General features: G+C 49.7%; 2 protein-coding genes across 9 annotated transcripts in view; one reads left to right on the top strand and one right to left on the bottom strand.

The window, feature by feature from the left end:
• Positions 1-18,349, bottom strand: part of LOC147430217 (uncharacterized) — a 124,133-nt gene that overhangs the window by 39,456 nt on the left and 66,328 nt on the right. The window lies entirely within an intron of this gene.
• Positions 1-18,349, top strand: part of LOC147430218 (uncharacterized) — a 43,572-nt gene that overhangs the window by 2,755 nt on the left and 22,468 nt on the right. The gene's annotated exons all lie outside the window — the stretch shown is intronic.

The raw sequence follows: 18,349 nt of genomic DNA, 5'->3' as shown, positions 1-18,349 counted from the left end.
GTCGATAAACCAACAAAGACCAACATAGGGAGAAATGCCTGAACAACTACCAGAGAGTCTGCAGCACCAGGAGGAGAGCTGATGTGGGAGGCAAGGTCGCGGAAGAAGCCTTTTCCAAGCAGAAATAGTGGTCCCGACGAGCTCTGTGTTGATGGAGGTGATGTGGCACCATGGAAGTAGAGCAAGGAGACGGGGTTTAGCCGAGAAAAGGCACGCAGCAGGCCTTGCAGCTAGTAGCGAGGACGCGAAGAACGCAGCGCGGGTGGGAACAAGGCGTCGTCAGGTTTAAACCTGCAAGGCGAATGGACTGGAGGGAAGCAACAACAGGGGCCGAAGGTGGAGGGGTAACAACAGCAGCAGGCAGGGGCCGGAGTTTGCGCAACAGTATCGAGGATGCGCAGGCAGCCAAGGGACGCGGGCTGGAGCCTGGGACGCAAGGGCAGGTTGCAAGAGCGCGGGCAGGAGGCAAGGGTGCAAGCAGGTTACAGGAAGGCGGGCCCTGGGTTGCATGTAGACTGAGCTCGCATTGGAGCTAGGGAGATCTAGACACCCGCGATTGAGGAGAGGAGCTACACAACATCGACGGAGACTACAGCAGAGGATTCGAGCCATACTCTCTCGACGTCCAGATTGCAGATGAGGATGGATCTCCACCATATCTTCTCCCCTTCTTTCATTGTACTACACATTGTATTTTGTTTCGATTCTTTTTTATTCCGGACATGGTATCAGATTCACTATGTTGTAACGGCTTGGTCTCATAGGTCATTTTGGCCTTTTGAAGACGTTAATATATCATGTCATTTCATTTTTCTCTCTCTCTCTCTCTCTCTCTCTCTCTCTCTCTCTCTCTCTCTCTCTCTCTCTCTCTCTCTCTCTCTCTCTCTCTCTCTCTCTCTCTCTCTCTCTTGCCGCCCCTTGCTGCCCTGCGTGTCCGCGCGCTGCCCACCCCCAGCTGTAGCAGTTCGCGGCACAGCCGCTGCTGCAGCCCCACCTGCCACTGCCGCCGCTGCCATTCGCTGCCGACTCCCCCTGTTGCGTCGCTCCCGCCATTGCCCCCGCCTGCTGTTGCCGCCTGCTGCTGAACTGCCCCCCCCCCCCCCCCCCCCCCCCCCAGCCTCCCCCTCACGCAGCCCCTCCTCTCTCCCGATCACACAGCCATCTCTCTCTCTCTCTCTCTCTCTCTCTCTCTCTCTCTCTCTCACACACACACACACACACTCACACGGATACATACCCACACACACACTACACACATACACGCATACATACACGTACTCCCCTTCTCCCCTCTTCTTCACAATATGAAGAGAGGATAGCTCCGAATACAGCTATGTCTTCCCCCATCATCAAGACGCCGAAATCGACAATGAAGACAACCTTCATGCTCACGAACAAGAGGCTTGCACAATTGGAGAAGGACATGAAAGAATGGTGGATGGAGAGAGAGATATGGAGGGAGGAGAAAGCCACCTTCATCAAGCTATGGAACGAAGAAAAAGAGGACATGAGAGCGGAAATCCAAAACCTCAAAGAGGAGAAGGAGAGAAGGGCACGGGAGAACGAGAAGGAGAGGGAGAGATGGAGGAAAGAGCAAGAAGAGATGAAGGCACAAATCGACCTCCTTCATGCTTCCATCACATCCCTCACCCCCGAGGAAGGAGAGATTAAAGAGGAGGCTAAGGAAGCCCTCAAGGAGGAGATCACCAAAGCCCTCACCGCAAGCATTGAGGACAAATTAGAAGCCACCAAAGAAGGATGGGTCGAAGTGGTCAAAAAGAATATCAAGAAGGTAGCAAGAGAGGAAGCCCAAAAAGATGAAGTACTCATCGTACATACAACCATCGAGGAGGAGAAAATGCGACAAGCTCGCCGTCTCAATGTGCGAGTGACCGGCATCAAAGAAGAAGAAGGGTCCACACCCGAGAGCGATGGGAAAGCCCTATGCAAGAAAGTGGGATACAAGGAAGAAGAGATCCCTTTCTCCAAAGTTTGGAGAGCCGGCAAAGATCCAAAGAAGAGAGCTCTCATCCTCCAATTCGCCTCCGAGGAGTCTCGAACTTCTTTCCTTCGAAAGAGGATCATCTTGAGAGGGCTAGAAGGCCCCCCGATTTATCTTGATGATGACCTCACAAAGATGCAACAAGATCACCGCCGCACGTGCATGCCTAGAGTCCACCAGGCCCGCAAAGAAGGGAAGAAGGCAGTATATCAAGACGGTAGGGTTATCATTGATGGCAAGACCATCGCATAGGGACTCGCGGCCTGTGGGACACACGAGGAGATTCATGTCACGGTTTGGAATTGCAATGGAGACCTATGGACACACCCAGAGAGACTTGAGGAGGTGATGAGAGGTCGAGACATCATTCTACTTACAGAGACACACGAGAGCCCAGAGAGAGGGTTACCACGGATACATGGTTTCCAATGGGAGTCTCTACATCGGGGATGTATGCGCCAGCACACCACTCGCGGTTCAGGCGGAGTGGCTATACTTTTTAGACAGGGGCTTCACAGCAGACTACAGATTGTTGCCCGGGACCCACAGGCCCGATACATGTGGATTCGCCTCGAGCTCTCACGAGACAGGATCGTCTACATTGCCCTTTGCTACTTTGCTCCCACAGGCTCCAGATTCGCCCCTACTGAGCAGGAGTCACCGTACGCATGCCTCACGGAGGAGATTATGGAGTACTCCACACTGGGTGAAGTCTTCCTTATGGGAGACTTCAATGCTCGTACGCGCAGTGAGCAGTGTGAGACATATGACCACGAGGACCCAGAGGCACTACACACTCTAGATGAGGAGGCTACTATGAGAGATACAGCAGACAGAGCTCCAATCACAGCCTACGGACGACACCTACTTCGACTTGGCTCCCAGCACCGTCTCGTTATTTATAACGGGATGGCCCAGTGGCCCACCTCAGGGGCCTGACTTGTATGCCACATGGAGTTACAGAGGGAGGGGGGAGTACAGTCGACTATATTCTGGGACCCAGGGAGGCTACACACCTTATCACATCCTTCACCATTCCACCCATACCCATCGGAGCCGACCACACATACCTCTCTTTCTCCATCACCGGAGATACCATCCCACATAGCTCCACAGCACACACTCCACACACCACCATCCATTTCACACATGAGCTAGCCTCTCTTTACTCAGCCGAGGTCGAGCATGGCCTATGCCTCCTCCACCCATCCACACCACTCTCAGTTCTCACATCACATATCTCTTCCGTTCTCCACACTTCAGCTATTAGCTCTTTTCCACACACCACTCACACAGGACGCACTCCCCCCCCCGGGACTATGCCTCAGAACCGCTGGTATGATGATGAGTGCAGAGAGTTATACCGACGCCTCCGTGCACGGCGAGCCTTAGGAGAGATCACAGAGAGAGAGGCCAGACGAGATATGAAGACGCTGACACGCCAAAAGCGGCGAGCATTCGAAGAGGCACAGGAGCTTGAGCTATACCGCCTATTCATGAGCATAGATAGCGCGACGGCATGGCGCACCCTGCGCGAGCCACGTCCGACCACAGCTATTGAGGATCCACAGATATGGCATGATTATGCAGAGCGCCTCTATGAGGTGCCAGGGCAGCCTCCTATCCCACAGCCACATGAGCCACGCCCCACGTGCTCCTCCTTCTTTACAGCAGAGATGGTAGAGAGGGCCATACGCCGCATGCAGCACAGACGCTCAGCTGACCACACTGGATTACAGAGTGAGCACATCATTTATGCGGCCTCCACTATAGCCCCGTTGATTGCACATGTCTTCAACCGGGCTATAGGGGAGGGCTTCCCAGAGGAGTGGACACAGCACACCATAGTGCCTATCCACAAATCTGGCGACACCCTGGACCCAGGGAACTACAGGACTATCATGATTGGCCACACGATGGCCAAGCTATATGGAGCAGTACTTGAGGCACAGCTTAGCTGCTACGCAGAGACCGAAGGTTTACGAGCTCCAGGCCAGGCAGGTTTCAGACGAGCTTTCTCCACCACTGACCACATCTTCGTTCTGCGCTGCCTCATTGATGGGGCAAAGGCGCGGAAGAAGAGGCTTTACTGCTGCTTTGTGGATTTCCGCAAGGCCTTTGACACAGTCCCACGCGAGAGACTCTTCCAGCGCCTTCACAGCATTGGGGTACCGACAGAGATGATTTGGGCCATATATACTCTCTACGAGAGGGTGACGGGTCGAGTTCGTTGCCCAGGCGGCTTTTCAGAGACCATTGCTAGCACCATTGGTGTTAAGCAAGGATGCCCACTCTCCCCGACACTCTTTGGGCTCTACATCGACGAGATCTCCGATTACATACTACGAGCAGGGGGAGAGGGGAGCGACTTGGCAGGTACTCCGGTCCACATCATGTTATATGCTGATGATATTGTGTTGATTTCAGAGTCACCCGAGGGCTTGCAACGCCATCTTGAGGCCTTGGACGAATTCAGCACACACAAGGGGTTGACTGTGAACCTTGGCAAAACCAAGGTCATGATCTTTCACACATCCAGTGCAGTGAGGAGCGCTGCCACCTTCACAGCAGCAGGAGGACAGGTTGATGTAGTCACCTCCTATGTCTATCTGGGCATCACATTCACCAGCCTACCAGGACCCTTCACTATGAGGCAGGCTGCTGCTGACAGGCTCACCCGAGGATATGCAGCTCTGACCATGCTAGAGCGGAGATGCCACCAGGCACACTTTCAGGAGCCCCGCACGAAGGGCTGGCTTTTTGACACCTTAGTCACCCCGGCCCTGATGTACTCGGCGGCAGTATGGGCACCAGGATTGACAGATGACCAGTGGACACAGCTTGAGAGGCCACAGGTATGTATGATCTCACGCTTGCTCCGCAGCAAGAAGACAGTGCCACATGACATTATTAGAGCCGAGCTCGCCACACCACCTATGGTTGTAGAGGCATTATTCCAGACAGTCTGCTTCATCCAGAGGATGAGAGAGCTACCTCCTGACAGACTTACTCGTAGAGCATTTGAGGCAGCTATACAGCTATCAGAGAGTGGGCATGCGAGAGCTTGGTACTCACAGGTCAGAGCATGGTTTGAGGGACACGGTCTTGACATGGAGAGCCTACCACCATTCCAGTACGACCCCCACTCACCATCTGTTCACCTCTCTCGCAGTGAGAGAAACTTGGTATTGAGACAGGATCTGTGGCAGCTATACACTAGGAGAGTCTGGGAGTCACCTGGCTTGGGGACGAGGATGTCAGATTACAGAGACCAGTTTTTCACCATATTGTCTGGGGGGTTCATACAGAGACCACGCTATATGGACACATATATGCCACATAGCTCACGGGTGGCGATTGGTCAGCTGAGAGTGGCTTCACACAGGTTAGAGATTGAGATCGGGAGACACACTGGTGTTCCCAGAGAGGAGCGAGTCTGCAGAGCCTGCACAGAGGAGGTGGAGAGTGAGGAGCACTTTGTATGTAGATGCAGAGCATACACTGAGATCAGAGGCAGGTATGAGGCCTTATTCAGAGGACAGCCCACTCTCCGAGAGATCATGGACTCTCGAGATCAGAGACAGCTCGGACGTTTCTTACTAGAGATACAGAGCCATCGGGACACACTACTACAGCCACGCACAGCTACACAGACAGAGGGGAGACAGTCGCAGCTCATAGACTTCTTTCAGAGGATTGCCACCCCTACCTCACCAGATACTCAGAGAGGAGTGACACTCCCACAGGCGGAGGTGAACCGAGCTAGACGACGACCACGAGTCACAGGCTACAGGGGCGTGAGCTCCCACCACCGACAGATCGAGGAGATCCGAGCCCGGGAGCGCCGTGCCGCTAAGGAGCGAGTAGCTCAGATGAGGGCCGACCCGACAGCTTTCATCCGGGTAGCCTTGGCACCAGCCCCGCCCATGTACCACATCTTACATCCCCCCATTTGTACAGGATGGAGCTAGAGAGCTTGATGCATTCTCATGATTGTACTACCTTGAGCATATAGACATGCATATACCTCTAGAGATAGAGCCCCATCCCTCCTCAGATACTCCATTACCTACATTCAGTTCAGTTTTGTATCAGTTTTGTTTCATTTGTCTTTCCGATAGACGGATGACATACACGCCATGTACATTTGATTTGTCTCATAGGCCGATTTCGGCCTGACATAGACGTTAAAAATCTTTCTTTCTTTCTTTCTTTCTTTCTCTCTCTCTCTCTCTCAGGATACCAGCAGACAACAGGATATGCCGATTATGCCAGAGAGAGCCAGAGACAGAGTTGCACTACATATGTCATTGCACAGTGTTCTATGAGATACGGGGGCGTTTCCACTGCTTATTCAGAGAGGGTTTTGGTCCTCTATCTAGGGTCATGAGTTATGAGGATCAGAGATGTCTTGGACTATATCTACTTGAGTTACACAGGTATAGAGACACTTTACTGGGGAGAGCTAGAGAGAGGCAGTCCCAGAGACACATTACAGATTTCTTTTCACTAGATATGGGACAGCCAGAGGAGCAGCCACCACTGTAGAGCTCGTCCCACACTCATTCGACCACTACTGGCACTCTCATCGACCGAGCATTGGAGCTACAGAGATACAGACGACCGCGACTGAGGAGAGGAGCTACACAACATCGACGGAGACTACAACAGAAGATTCGAGCCATACTCTCTTGACATTCAGAGTGCAGATGAGGATGGATCCTCACCATTTCTTCCATCTTTGTTTCACACACTGTTACATCCAGTTTACCGGGTACCTATTGTATCAGCTGCTACACCCACGTAGTTTTAGATTGTAGTAGTAGTAGTAGTATTTTGTTCCACTTCTAGTTCTTTTCTAGTTCTTTTGTACCCAGACATGGTATTAGATTCACTATTTTGTAACTGATTGGTCTCATAGGTCATTTTGGCCTTTTGAAGACGTTAATATAACATTTCATTTCATTTCTCTCTCTCTCTCTCTCTCTCTCTCTCTCTCTCTCTCTCTCTCTCTCTCTCTCTCTCTCTCTCTCTCTCTCTCTCTCTCTCTCTGTGTGTGTGTGTGTGTGTGATACATATAGCTCGGAGGGATGAGCATGCTAGGTACATGTGGGTGAGACTGAAGGCAAAGACACGTAGATATCTCTACATCGCTATTTGCTATTTCCCTCCTAGTACGTTAGTATATGCATCACTTAGAGGACAGTCCCCCTTCTCTATTTTAGATGATGATGTATGGGAGTTTTCCAGAGATGGCGACATTATTATCTTAGGGGATTTCAATGCTAGGACTGCCCATCACCAGACAATATTCTATGATACCTCAGAGGAGTTGATGCGGGAGCTTGATATTACAGAAATGGGTATGTCTAGATTATCACAGGATGAGGAGCACACTGAGTATGGGAGATACTTGATTGATATGGGGATTGCACATGGATTGGCCATTTTGAATGGCCTACAGAGATTCCCTGCAGCAGCAGCTGGTGGTTTTACATGCTTTCCACATCGGCATGGCGCTAGTACAGTGGATTATGTTATGGCTCCGCCAGGACTCATTCCTTCCTTTCAAAGATTTCGTGGTGGGAACTAGGCCGGTTGGGGTAGCAGTCGATCATGCTATCTTGTCTTTCACTCTATCGTTCCAGTTCAACACAGCTCCATTGGGAGAGGCCTCCACACATACTCGATATACCTTCACGAGGGAGACGGATCACATGTACACTGATGAGATATACAGGCAGCTATGCACTCAGAGCCAGGACGACCACTTGATGAGCTCACCCAGATTCTGACAAAGACGCTACATGATGCAACATCAAAGGCATATCCCCACAGCCAGCCTACACGCAGCCGATCTGGGAGCATGCCTCAGAATAGTTGGTATGATGAGGAGTGTAGAGAGACGAGGATCAGATTACAGAGAGAGGTGCTCATCGGTACTACTACACATAGACAGTCACAGATTATCTTCTGCCGCCTAGTGCGATGAAAGAAGAGGGCTATCTTCAAGTCGGGAGATCCTATGCTTCCCGGGAATTACCAAACCATCATGGTTGGTCACACTCTGGCTAGGCTATATGCATCAATTCTTGAGCATGAGTTGAGTGGATGGGCAGAGAGAGAGGGCATACGGGCAATAGGACAGGCAGGGTTCAGGAGAGGTTTCTCCACTCTTGACCAGATTTTGACACTCAGAGCCATTAATGAGGAGGGTAGACACAATGGCAGGAGGATATATTGTAGCTTTGTGGATTTCCGCAAAGCCTTTGATACAGTGCCACGAGCCAGACTCATATGTAGATTGCAAGACATGGGGGTGCCCACAGAGCTGATCTCGGGGATCTTAGCTTTATACAGGACAGTGGTAGGATAGGTACGCACTACTCAGGGCATGTCCGACATAGTTCACTCCACCATTGAGGTGAAGCAGAGTTGTCCCCTATCTCTGACTCTCTTTGGGATATATATAGATGAGTTTTCAGATTATGTACATACAGAGGGTGATAGAGGTGCTCAGCTTGCAGGGACATGGATTCGGTTGCTATTATATGCTGATGATATTGTGCTGATGTCCGATTCTCCAGAGGGGATGCAGCGTCATTTGGATGCATTGCATGTATTTGCACGGGATAGTGGATTGTCTATGAACCTTGGTAAGACCAAGGTAATGGTGTTTAACACCATAGCACAATGGGTAAGGAGGTCCGCCCCCACTTTTACATATGGTCGAGAGACTGTGGAGTATGCAGATATATACACTTATCTTGGGGCGGTTTTCAATGGTCCAATATTTTCCCTGAGGCGTGCAGCAAATACGCGATTGACCAGAGCCTATGCAGCATTGGGGAGACTTGAGAGGATATGTTCGCAGGTTCAGTTCCAGAAACCTCGGAGAAAGCTTTGGCTCTTTGACAATTTGGTCACTCCGGCCATGCTGTACAGAGTGGAGATATAGGGCCGCTCAGTTGATCATTATAGCAGAGCTGGCAGTACTGATGGATGGAGATGTATGGAGAAGCCCTTGGTGTCTATGATTTCTGGAATGATTAGGGCCAAGGCCTCAGTACCACATGACATTGTTAGGGCGGAGCTCGCTGCTCCTCCATTGGTAGTGGAGGAACTCACTCGATCTGTCTCTAGGCTCTCCCTAGAGACAGATATGCTCGATTAGCACTAGAGTCTTCGCGACAGCTGGCATTACAGGAAGATAGATCATGTTGGTATGCAAAGATGGCATCTTGGTTTCAGTTACATGGCTTTAGTATGGACCGGCTACCCCCATTTCAGTACTCTCTGGATGCACCCTCCATCTCCCTAACTAGGGTAGAGATTACCAGGCTCATCAGACATGACTTGATTCAATTGGATACGAAGAAGACATGGATATAGCTTACACATGAGCTAGGTACGAAGATGACTTTCTACAGAGAGCATCTTCTCCAACTCACGGAGGAGGGTTTTGTGATCAGACCAGGATACATGGATACTCATCTATCCCATGGGATACGATGTGCTATTGGTCAGATACGCACATCCTCACATCAGCTAGAGATCCAGACAGACAGATTTAGAGGAGTACCCGCTGAGTCCAGGATTTGTCAGGTATGCCAAATAGAGCCAGAGACAGAGCTACATTACATGTGTCACTGCCCATTATACTATGAGATACGAGGCCGCTTTCACTGTCTATTCAGAGAGGGTTTTGGGCCACTTTCTAGAGTCATGAGATACCAGGATCAGAGATGCCTCGGATTATACTTACTGGAGATTCGCAAACACAGAGAGGACCTCTTGAAGAGGGGCACAATGAGAGAGATCAAGCGACAGCGAAAGATTACAGATTTCTTTCAATCACAGACAGAGGAGTTCGAGCATCCCCCACAGCATAACAACACCAGAGGCACCAGAGGCATATTGCTTGATCGGGCGATAGAGTTGGGGCGGTCCCGTCGCCCACAGATGAGGGGGCCCTCTCGATATTGACGTAGATTGCGATAGAGGATCCATACTATACTGGCGCGACATAGGAGCCGTCCCGGATACTGATGTATATGTATATGATGCCTTGACTGTCAAAGAGCTCCATTGTATTAGCTCACCCTTTGTATTCCCTTTGTATCAGCTTTCACCCCACCCTACCCACTATTTTCTTTTCAATTCTTTGTACTTTTTGTACCCAGACCTGGTATTAGATTCACCACATGTAACCTTTTGGTCTCATAGGTCGCTATGACCTTTTGAAGACGTTAATAAAACATTTCATTTCATTTCTCTCTCTCTCTCTCTCTCTCTCTCTCTCTCTCTCTCTCTCTCTCTCTCTCTCTCTCTCATATGAGGGCACAAGCCAGCTCGGTAGCAATACAGCATGCCCAGTGAAACAGCAACAGTGTGCAACTGATGACACAGACTGCAAGCATTTAGTGTTTTCTGCAGCAAGGGAGCGTTGGAGGCAGTTAGGGTTCTCTACAGCAAGCTACGTGCGTAGGCAGGTGGGGTGTTTGCAGCAGGCAAGGCGCAGCAGACAAGTGCCGCCAGGTGAAAACTTCGTCAAGCCTTACAATAGGCGACCACCACGAGCAAGCAGGGCAGGTCAGTGTCAAAAAGCCAGAGCTTTGTTCGCGGTTCTTGAAACTGAACCTGCGAACACATCCTCTCCAGTCCTCCTAAGGCTGTATATGCTCTTGTCATTCTAGAGAGAGAGAGAGAGAGAGAGAGAGAGAGAGAGACTGTACGACCTATCCTCTATTCCTGCAAACCCTAAATTTGCGTGAGTCCCCTCTCCTTCGCTTCCGCAGCCGCGAGGGCATGCTGCAGTCGCTGGTCTACTGTTGGTCGATGCACCCTATTTGGGCCTAGTGGTGAGAGTTGCTTTGTTGCTGTTCGGGCTGTTGTTCCAACGCACATTAACAATGTGCTAGCGCGAGAATCGAGTTGTTCTGCTAGAGCGAATTTTAAGTGCTGCTGCAAGAAAACCCTAGCGCAAACCCAAAAACAGCTACAACACTTTTGTCCCACGCCCTAGTGACTTCAGCTATGCTCTACGGAGTTCAGGTATGGGGACCCTCAGTAGACCATCATGGGAGATCTGGCAACACAGATGGATGGAGCTATATGGAGAGGCCTTTGGTCTCTATGATCGCCCGAATGATTCGAGCTAAGGCCTCAATGCCGCATGAGATTATCCGAGCCGAGCTAGCCCCCCCCCCCGAAATTGAGGCATTGACTAGATCAGTATCCTTTATCAACAGTTTATGGGATCTCCCTAGGGACAGATATGCTCAGCTTTCCCTGGAGTCATTTCGACAACTAGCGCTAAAAGGCGATACAACATGTTGGTATGGACAGATGAAAGCATGGTTTCAGCATGGAAAGATTGCCTCCGTTTCAATACTCCCTGGATACCCTCCCTATCTCTCACACGAACAAAGATCACCAGACTCATACGCCAAGATCTAATTCAGCTAGATACCAAGAGCACATGGATATAGACGACACAGGAGTTGGGCACGAAGATGGCCTTCTATAGAGAGCATCTTCTCCAACTCACGGAGGACGGTTTTGTGACTAGGCCTGCATACATGGTTACGCACTTATCTCATGGGATACGATGTGCTATTGGGCAGATACGCACATCCTCACATAAGCTCCAGATCGAGATTTGACCGATTTCGAGGGGTACCAAGTTCCAACAGGGGCAAGGATATGTCACCTATGTCACTTAGAACCAAAGACAAAGCTGCACTACACATATCATTGCCCGGCATACTATGAGATACGCGGCCGCTTCCACTGTCTGTTCAGAGAGGGTTTCGGACCATTTTCTAGAGTCATGAGATACGAGGATCAGAAATGTCTCGGATTGTTCCTGCTAGAGCTACACAGACTTAGGGAGAGCTTGCTAAGGACATCAAGGGAGAGACAGTCTCAGAGACGAATCACAGATTTCTTTACACCACCCAGGGGAGAGCCAGAGGAGCAATCACCACAGCAGATCTCAGAGCCCACCCACACTAGAGGTACGTTGATTGACCGAGCCATTGAGCTAGGCAGATCCAGACGCCCACGACCTCGAGGGGTCTCCCACCATCAAAGAAGGCTGCAACAGAAGATACAGATCACTCTAGCTCGACATGCAAGACGCCCAACCAGAGTACTGACCATGGAGGATGTTGATGAGATTCGACAGCGACTAATGAGAGATTTCATTTGAACCCCCCCCCCCCCCCCCCCCCCCCCCCCCCCTCTATCTCGTTTCAATTCAGAATCAGCTTCAGATTCACTTCCTTAGTGTTTTTAGTGCTAGTTCTTTGTACTTTCCGTACTCAGACATGATATCAGATTCACCAATTGTAACTTTTTGGTCTCATAGGTCATTTTGGCCTTTCGAAGACGTTAATATAACATTTCATTTCATATCTCTCTCTCTCTCTCTCTCTCTCTCTCTCTCTCTCTCTCTCTCTCTCTCTCTCTCTCTCTCTCTCTCTCTCTCTCTCTCTCTCTCTCTCTCTCTCTACGCTGTTGCCTGCCTGCTCGCACCCTGTCTGCCCGCCCCTGCCTGCTCGCATCACCCCCTGCTCTTGCTCTGTCTGCCCCGTCCCTACCTACCTGCTCGCATCACCCCCTACGAGCTGCCCCCTGCAGCCCCGTCCCCTGCGCGCTGCAGCCCCCTGCTGTTGCCCCCCTTCGCGATGCTGCCCCCTGCTGTTGCCCCCCTTCACGATGCTGCCCCCTAGCTGGACAGCAGAAGCTGGCGGTCAGATACTCAGGCGTAAACAATGCAGACGGAGACATCATACGCATAGACGGCGGCAAGAGCGCACGGGCGGCATCATCATACGCGTAGGCGACAACATCATTTACACACGTAGGCGCTTTTACTCCATACGCGTAGGAGGGTCATCATACGCATAGGTCAACAGACACCATACGCGTAGGTCATCATTCTACGCGTAGGTCAGTCATCCTACGCGTAGTTGTCTTTCTACACGTAGGTCAGTCATCCTACGCGTAGGTCAGCAAGCATCCTACGCGTAGGAGGTCGGGCATCCTATATGTAGCTGGGAAGACATCATACGCGTAGCTCAGTTAGGCATCATACGCGACATCGTACGCGTAGGATTCAGTGGAAAATTTTGTGTGCGAAATGGTAAGTGAGCCCGATACATCTCTTGAACGACAAAACGTGGAAGCAATCTCCCCTGCACAAGACCCTGCACAGGATACGGAAGCCGTCAATGTCTCACCTGTTTGCAAGTCGCGAGCAAAGGCAACCGTCATGCTCACGAACAAGCGGATGGCGCAAATGGAGAGGGAAATGAAGGAGTGGAAAACAGAGATGGAAGGATGGTGGAAGAAGAAGGCCAACCTCCTTCAGATGGTCTTCAATGAAGGCGCACAATGGAAGAAGGAGAAAGAGAGCCTTAACACAGAAATACAGACACTCAAAGAAGAAGTCTCAGCCCTCAAACAGGAGAACCCAAACGCCGAGATACGGACACTCAAAAAAGAAGTCTCAGCCCTTAAACAGGAGCTTGCTGATAGAGTAAGCAGTGGACTAGAGGAAGGCGAATTTCGGCCCTCGGTAATAGATGAAATCAAGGAATAGGTAAGGATGATCACAGAGGAAGAGAAACTGAGTGTGGCAAAGACATCTTCATGGGCAGAGATGATAACAAGGACAAAGAAAAAGGCGGACGAGGCCGAAAAATGGATTGAGGTCGCCAAGAAAGGGAAAGGTCAAGAAACTCCATGTACACCGACGCTTATCAACATGACCCTCAAAGAGGAACAAAGAAGGCGGATGCGAGCACTGCATGTGAGAGTGCCCGGTCTCAAGGACATAAACAATGTGGAGAAAGAGGTCACAAGCCTTACATCCATGATGGGGATGGAGAAGCCTTTGCACACAAAGGCATGGAGGTTAGGTAAGAAAAGTGATGGCATGGGAGAGTCTTCAAAGGGGAGAGCTCTCATACTACGCTTCCCCTCGTTGGAAGAGAAGAAGGAATTCTTGAGGAAGAGGCCTACTCTCAAAAAGACAGGTATTTTCCTCGGTGATGACCTGACTCTCTCACAGCTCGCACATATGATAGAGGTAATGCCGGCAAGGAGAAGGGAAAGATGGCCTTCTACAGAGATGGACGGGTGGTGATTTCAGAGCGGCGCACTGCATGACGGTGCGAGACCTATGGGACCACATTGAAGATGGCTACCTGAATTGTAATGGGTCTATGAGGTTGGACATGGGGAGACTCATCAGGCTCTTGGACAGGTGATGCCACATGTGGTGCGATACAGATGGGAGACAGCTCACATGACAAATGCGAGATCTAAGCATGGGAGTAGAGGTTCAGGAGGAGTAGCAGTGCTATTCAGAGAGGAACTACAACCATTATTGCATATTGTACGAAGAGATGATCATGCTAGATATATGTGGGTGAGACTAAGAGCTGACATAGGTCAATTCCTATATATAGCCATATGTTACTTTCCTCCCAGTACATCAGTGTATGCTGCATCCAGAGGGCAGTCGACTTTCTCTATACTAGATGATGACATATGGGAGTTTTCTAGAGATGGTAATATCATTCTCCTAGGGGACTTCAATGCCGGAACGGGCAACTCGCAAACAGTCTTCTACGACACTTCAGATGAGATGCTTAGAGAGCTGGATGTGGGTGAGTTGGGGACTTGACAGATGCTCAGATGACAGAGAGCAGATGGAGTATGGGAGATACCTCATGGAAATGACGACTACACATGGATTAGCCATACTTAATGGCTTATAGCGATTTCCTGGAGCAGCCGGTTTCACATGCTTTCCACAAGGACATGGGGCCAGTACAGTGGATTATGTTATGACACAACTGAGCTTTGTCCCCTACATTCAGGATTTCACAATGGGAGTTAGGCCACTGGGCATAGCAGTAGATCATGCTCTCTTGACATTGTCCATTAAATTTCAGTATAGTACAACCCAGACATCAGGAGGCAGGTCACACACCCGCTATACATTTACACCAGAGACTGATTTCGTTTTTACAGAGGAGATCTGGGACCGTCTATTGGAAGGCACAGCTGGCACAAATAGTACAGGCCTCTCAATGGAGGAGTGCACTACTCTACTGACTGAGACACTACATGGGGCTGCATCAGTGGCATACCCACAGACTCAGCCGGGCAAGAGACGACATTCTGGGAGCATGCCCCAAAATAGTTGGTATGATGAGGAGTGCAGAGAGATGAGAGCCCAGCTTCAGAGGGATCTTCTTTTAGGAGTCATCACTTACAGACAGTCTCGGATTGCTTTCCGACGCCTTGTACGACGGAAGAAGCGAGCTTACCTAGCTCAGATGGAGTGAGATCTTCTTTTAGAGGGATCTTCTTTTAGGAGTCATCACTTACAGACAATCTCGGATTGCTTTCCGACGCCTTGTACGACGGAAGAAGCGAGCTTACCTAGCTCAGATGGAGCGAGACTTATATCAGATGTTCTTGAGTAGAGACTCAGAAGAGGCATGGCGACTCTTCCATGAGCACTCCCCTCCCCCAGTGATTACTTCACCTGATGTGTGGGGCCAATATGCGACATCATTATATAGGGTTCCTGGACAGGAACCCCTTCCATAACCTACCAAGCCTTGCCCAGCTACGAGCACTTTCTTTACATCTGAGATGGTACAAAGGGCCATCGACAGGATGAGGACCGAGAAGGCATATGATCATGACGGTCTAGTAGCGGAGCACTTTATACATGCCAGGGATATGTTGATGGAGGTTCTCGCAGTGTTGTTCAATCGTGCCATGTGTGAGGGATTACCTGAGACTTGGAGGTTGTCTAATATTGTGCCCATCTTCAAGGCTGGTGACCCTACAGAGTCTGGGAACTACCACACTATTATGGTTGGACACACATTGGCACAGTTGTCTGCATCTATTCTGGAGCAGCACTTGAGTAATTGGGCAGAGGGCGAGGGTGTACAAGCAAATGGTCAGGCCGGCTTCAGGAGGGGTTTCTCCACTCTTGATCATATTCTGACACTCAGGGCCATCATTAAGGAGGGCAGAGCACATGGGAGACGGATCTATTGTAGCTTTGTGGATTTTCCAAAGCATTTGACATGGTACCAAGAGCTCGATTGATGCGCAGACTACAGGAGATGGGGGTGTCCATAGAGGTGATTTGGGGGATTATGGCTTTGTACAGATCAGTGATGGGACATGTACGCACTCCGGAAGGGGTATCTGATTTAGTTCACTCTACTATTGGAGTGAAACAGGGCTGCCCATTGTCTCCTACTCTATTGGTATGTATGTTGATGAGGTGTCTGATTACATTGACAGAGAGGGTGACAGGGGTGCCCAGCTGGCAGGGACGTGGATCCCATTGTTGCTATATGCTGATGATATTGTGCTGATATCTGACTCACCAGAAGGTATGCAACGACATTTGGATGCACTACGCAGTTTTGCAGAGGATAGTGGATTGTGTGTAAACCTAGGTAAAACCAAGGTTATGGTGTTCAACACCACACCGCAATGGGTCAGGAGATCAGTACCTACTTTCAAATATGGCCAGGAGATTGTGGAGTATATGGACACACATCTTTCTCATGGTTTGTGTTGTGCCATTGGCCAGATACGCACGTCCTCACATCAGCTCTAGATTGAGATTGGTAGATTCAGAGGGACACCAGCAGATAGCAGGATATGCCGCTTATGCCATCTAGAGCCAGAGACCAAGGTACATTACATATGTCGTTGCACAGTGTACTATGAGATACGAGGCCGTTTTCATTGTCTATTCAAAGAAGGTTTTGGGCCTTTATCTAGGGTCATGAGTTATGAGGATCAGATATGTCTTGGACTATATCTACTTGAGTTACACAGGCATAGAGAAACTTTACTGAGGAGAGTTGGAGAGAGACAACCCCAGAGACAGATCACAAATTTCTTTACACTAGATATTGTACAAGAACAGATAGAGGAGCAGCCAACAATGGAGAGGTCTGCCCGCACTACTAGCATTCTCATAGACCAAGCATTGGAGCTAGGGAGATCTAGACGACCCCGATGGAGAAGAGGAGCTACACAGTTTTGAAGGAGGCTACAGCAAAGGATTCGAGCCATAGTTTTTCGTCATCCAGAGTGCAGATGAAGATGGATCTCCATGAAGATGATCTCTACTTCCCTCCCATATTGTCTACACATTGTACTGCTTAGTTCACACATTTCACACCTTTCACCTTTCACACCTATCAGCTTAGTTTAGGATTCCGCAGTATTTATATTTTGTTATCCTAGTTTAATTTATTATGTTAATCTGACTTTGTATCAGATACACCGCATTGTAACTTTTTGGTCTCATAGGTCACTTTGGCCTTTTGAAGACGTTAATATAACATTTCATTTCTCTCTCTCTCTCTCTCTCTCTCTCTCTCTCTCTCTCTCAGAACACCCAGAAGAACAGACAGAGGAGCAACCAACAGTGGAGAGGTCTGCCCGCACTACCGGCATTCTCATAGATGTAGCATTGGAGCTAGGGAGATCTAGACGACCCCGATGGAGAAGAGGAGCTACACAGTTTCGAAGGAGGCTACAGCAAAGGATTCGAGCAATACTTTTTCGTCGTCCAGAGTGCAGATGAAGAGGATCTCTATGAAGACGGATCTCTACTTCCCTCGCATATTGTCTACACATTGTACTGCTTAGTCCACACATTTCACGCCTTTCACCTTTCACATTTATCAGCTTAGTTTAGGATTCCGCAGTATTTATATTTTGTTATCCTAGTTTAATTTATTTTGTTAATCTGACTTTGTATCAAATACACCGCATTGTAACTTTCTGGTCTCATAGGTCACTTTGGCCTTTTGAAGACGTTAATATAACATTTAATTTCATTTCATTTCTCTCTCTCTCTCTCTCTCTCTCTCTCTCTCTCTCTCTCTCTCTCTCTCTCTCTCTCTCTCTCTCTCTCTCTCTCTCTCTCTCTCTCTCTCTCTGCCTGGATGGCAGGACTGAAGACCAGCAACAACGCGAGCACGCTGATGTGACTGCAAAGGGCAGGAGGCTCGCGAACAAGCTAGCGGGGGTAGGAGCAGGAGGTTCTCCACGTTCTCTCTCTCTCTCTCTCTCTCTCTCTCTCTCTCTCTCTCTCTCACGGCAACCTGCAGCGCACGTGCGAACTCGATGTAGGTAATCGACACAAGTAAATCGACGCAGCTCACCAATTAATCCACGTCAGCAGATAAGGTTGATTTACGTAAGCGAAATTAAGCCTTGCGGGGTTAGGCGAAGCAGGCGCAGGCTTAGATAGGGCAGCAGGTGCACGTCTTAACACAG

Source organism: Adiantum capillus-veneris, chromosome 22 (genome assembly GCF_014529385.1).
Source record: "Adiantum capillus-veneris isolate H3 chromosome 22, ASM1452938v2, whole genome shotgun sequence".
In the NCBI taxonomy this organism is placed as follows: Eukaryota; Viridiplantae; Streptophyta; class Polypodiopsida; order Polypodiales; family Pteridaceae; genus Adiantum; species Adiantum capillus-veneris.
This window is presented reverse-complemented; position numbering and strand designations above follow the sequence as displayed.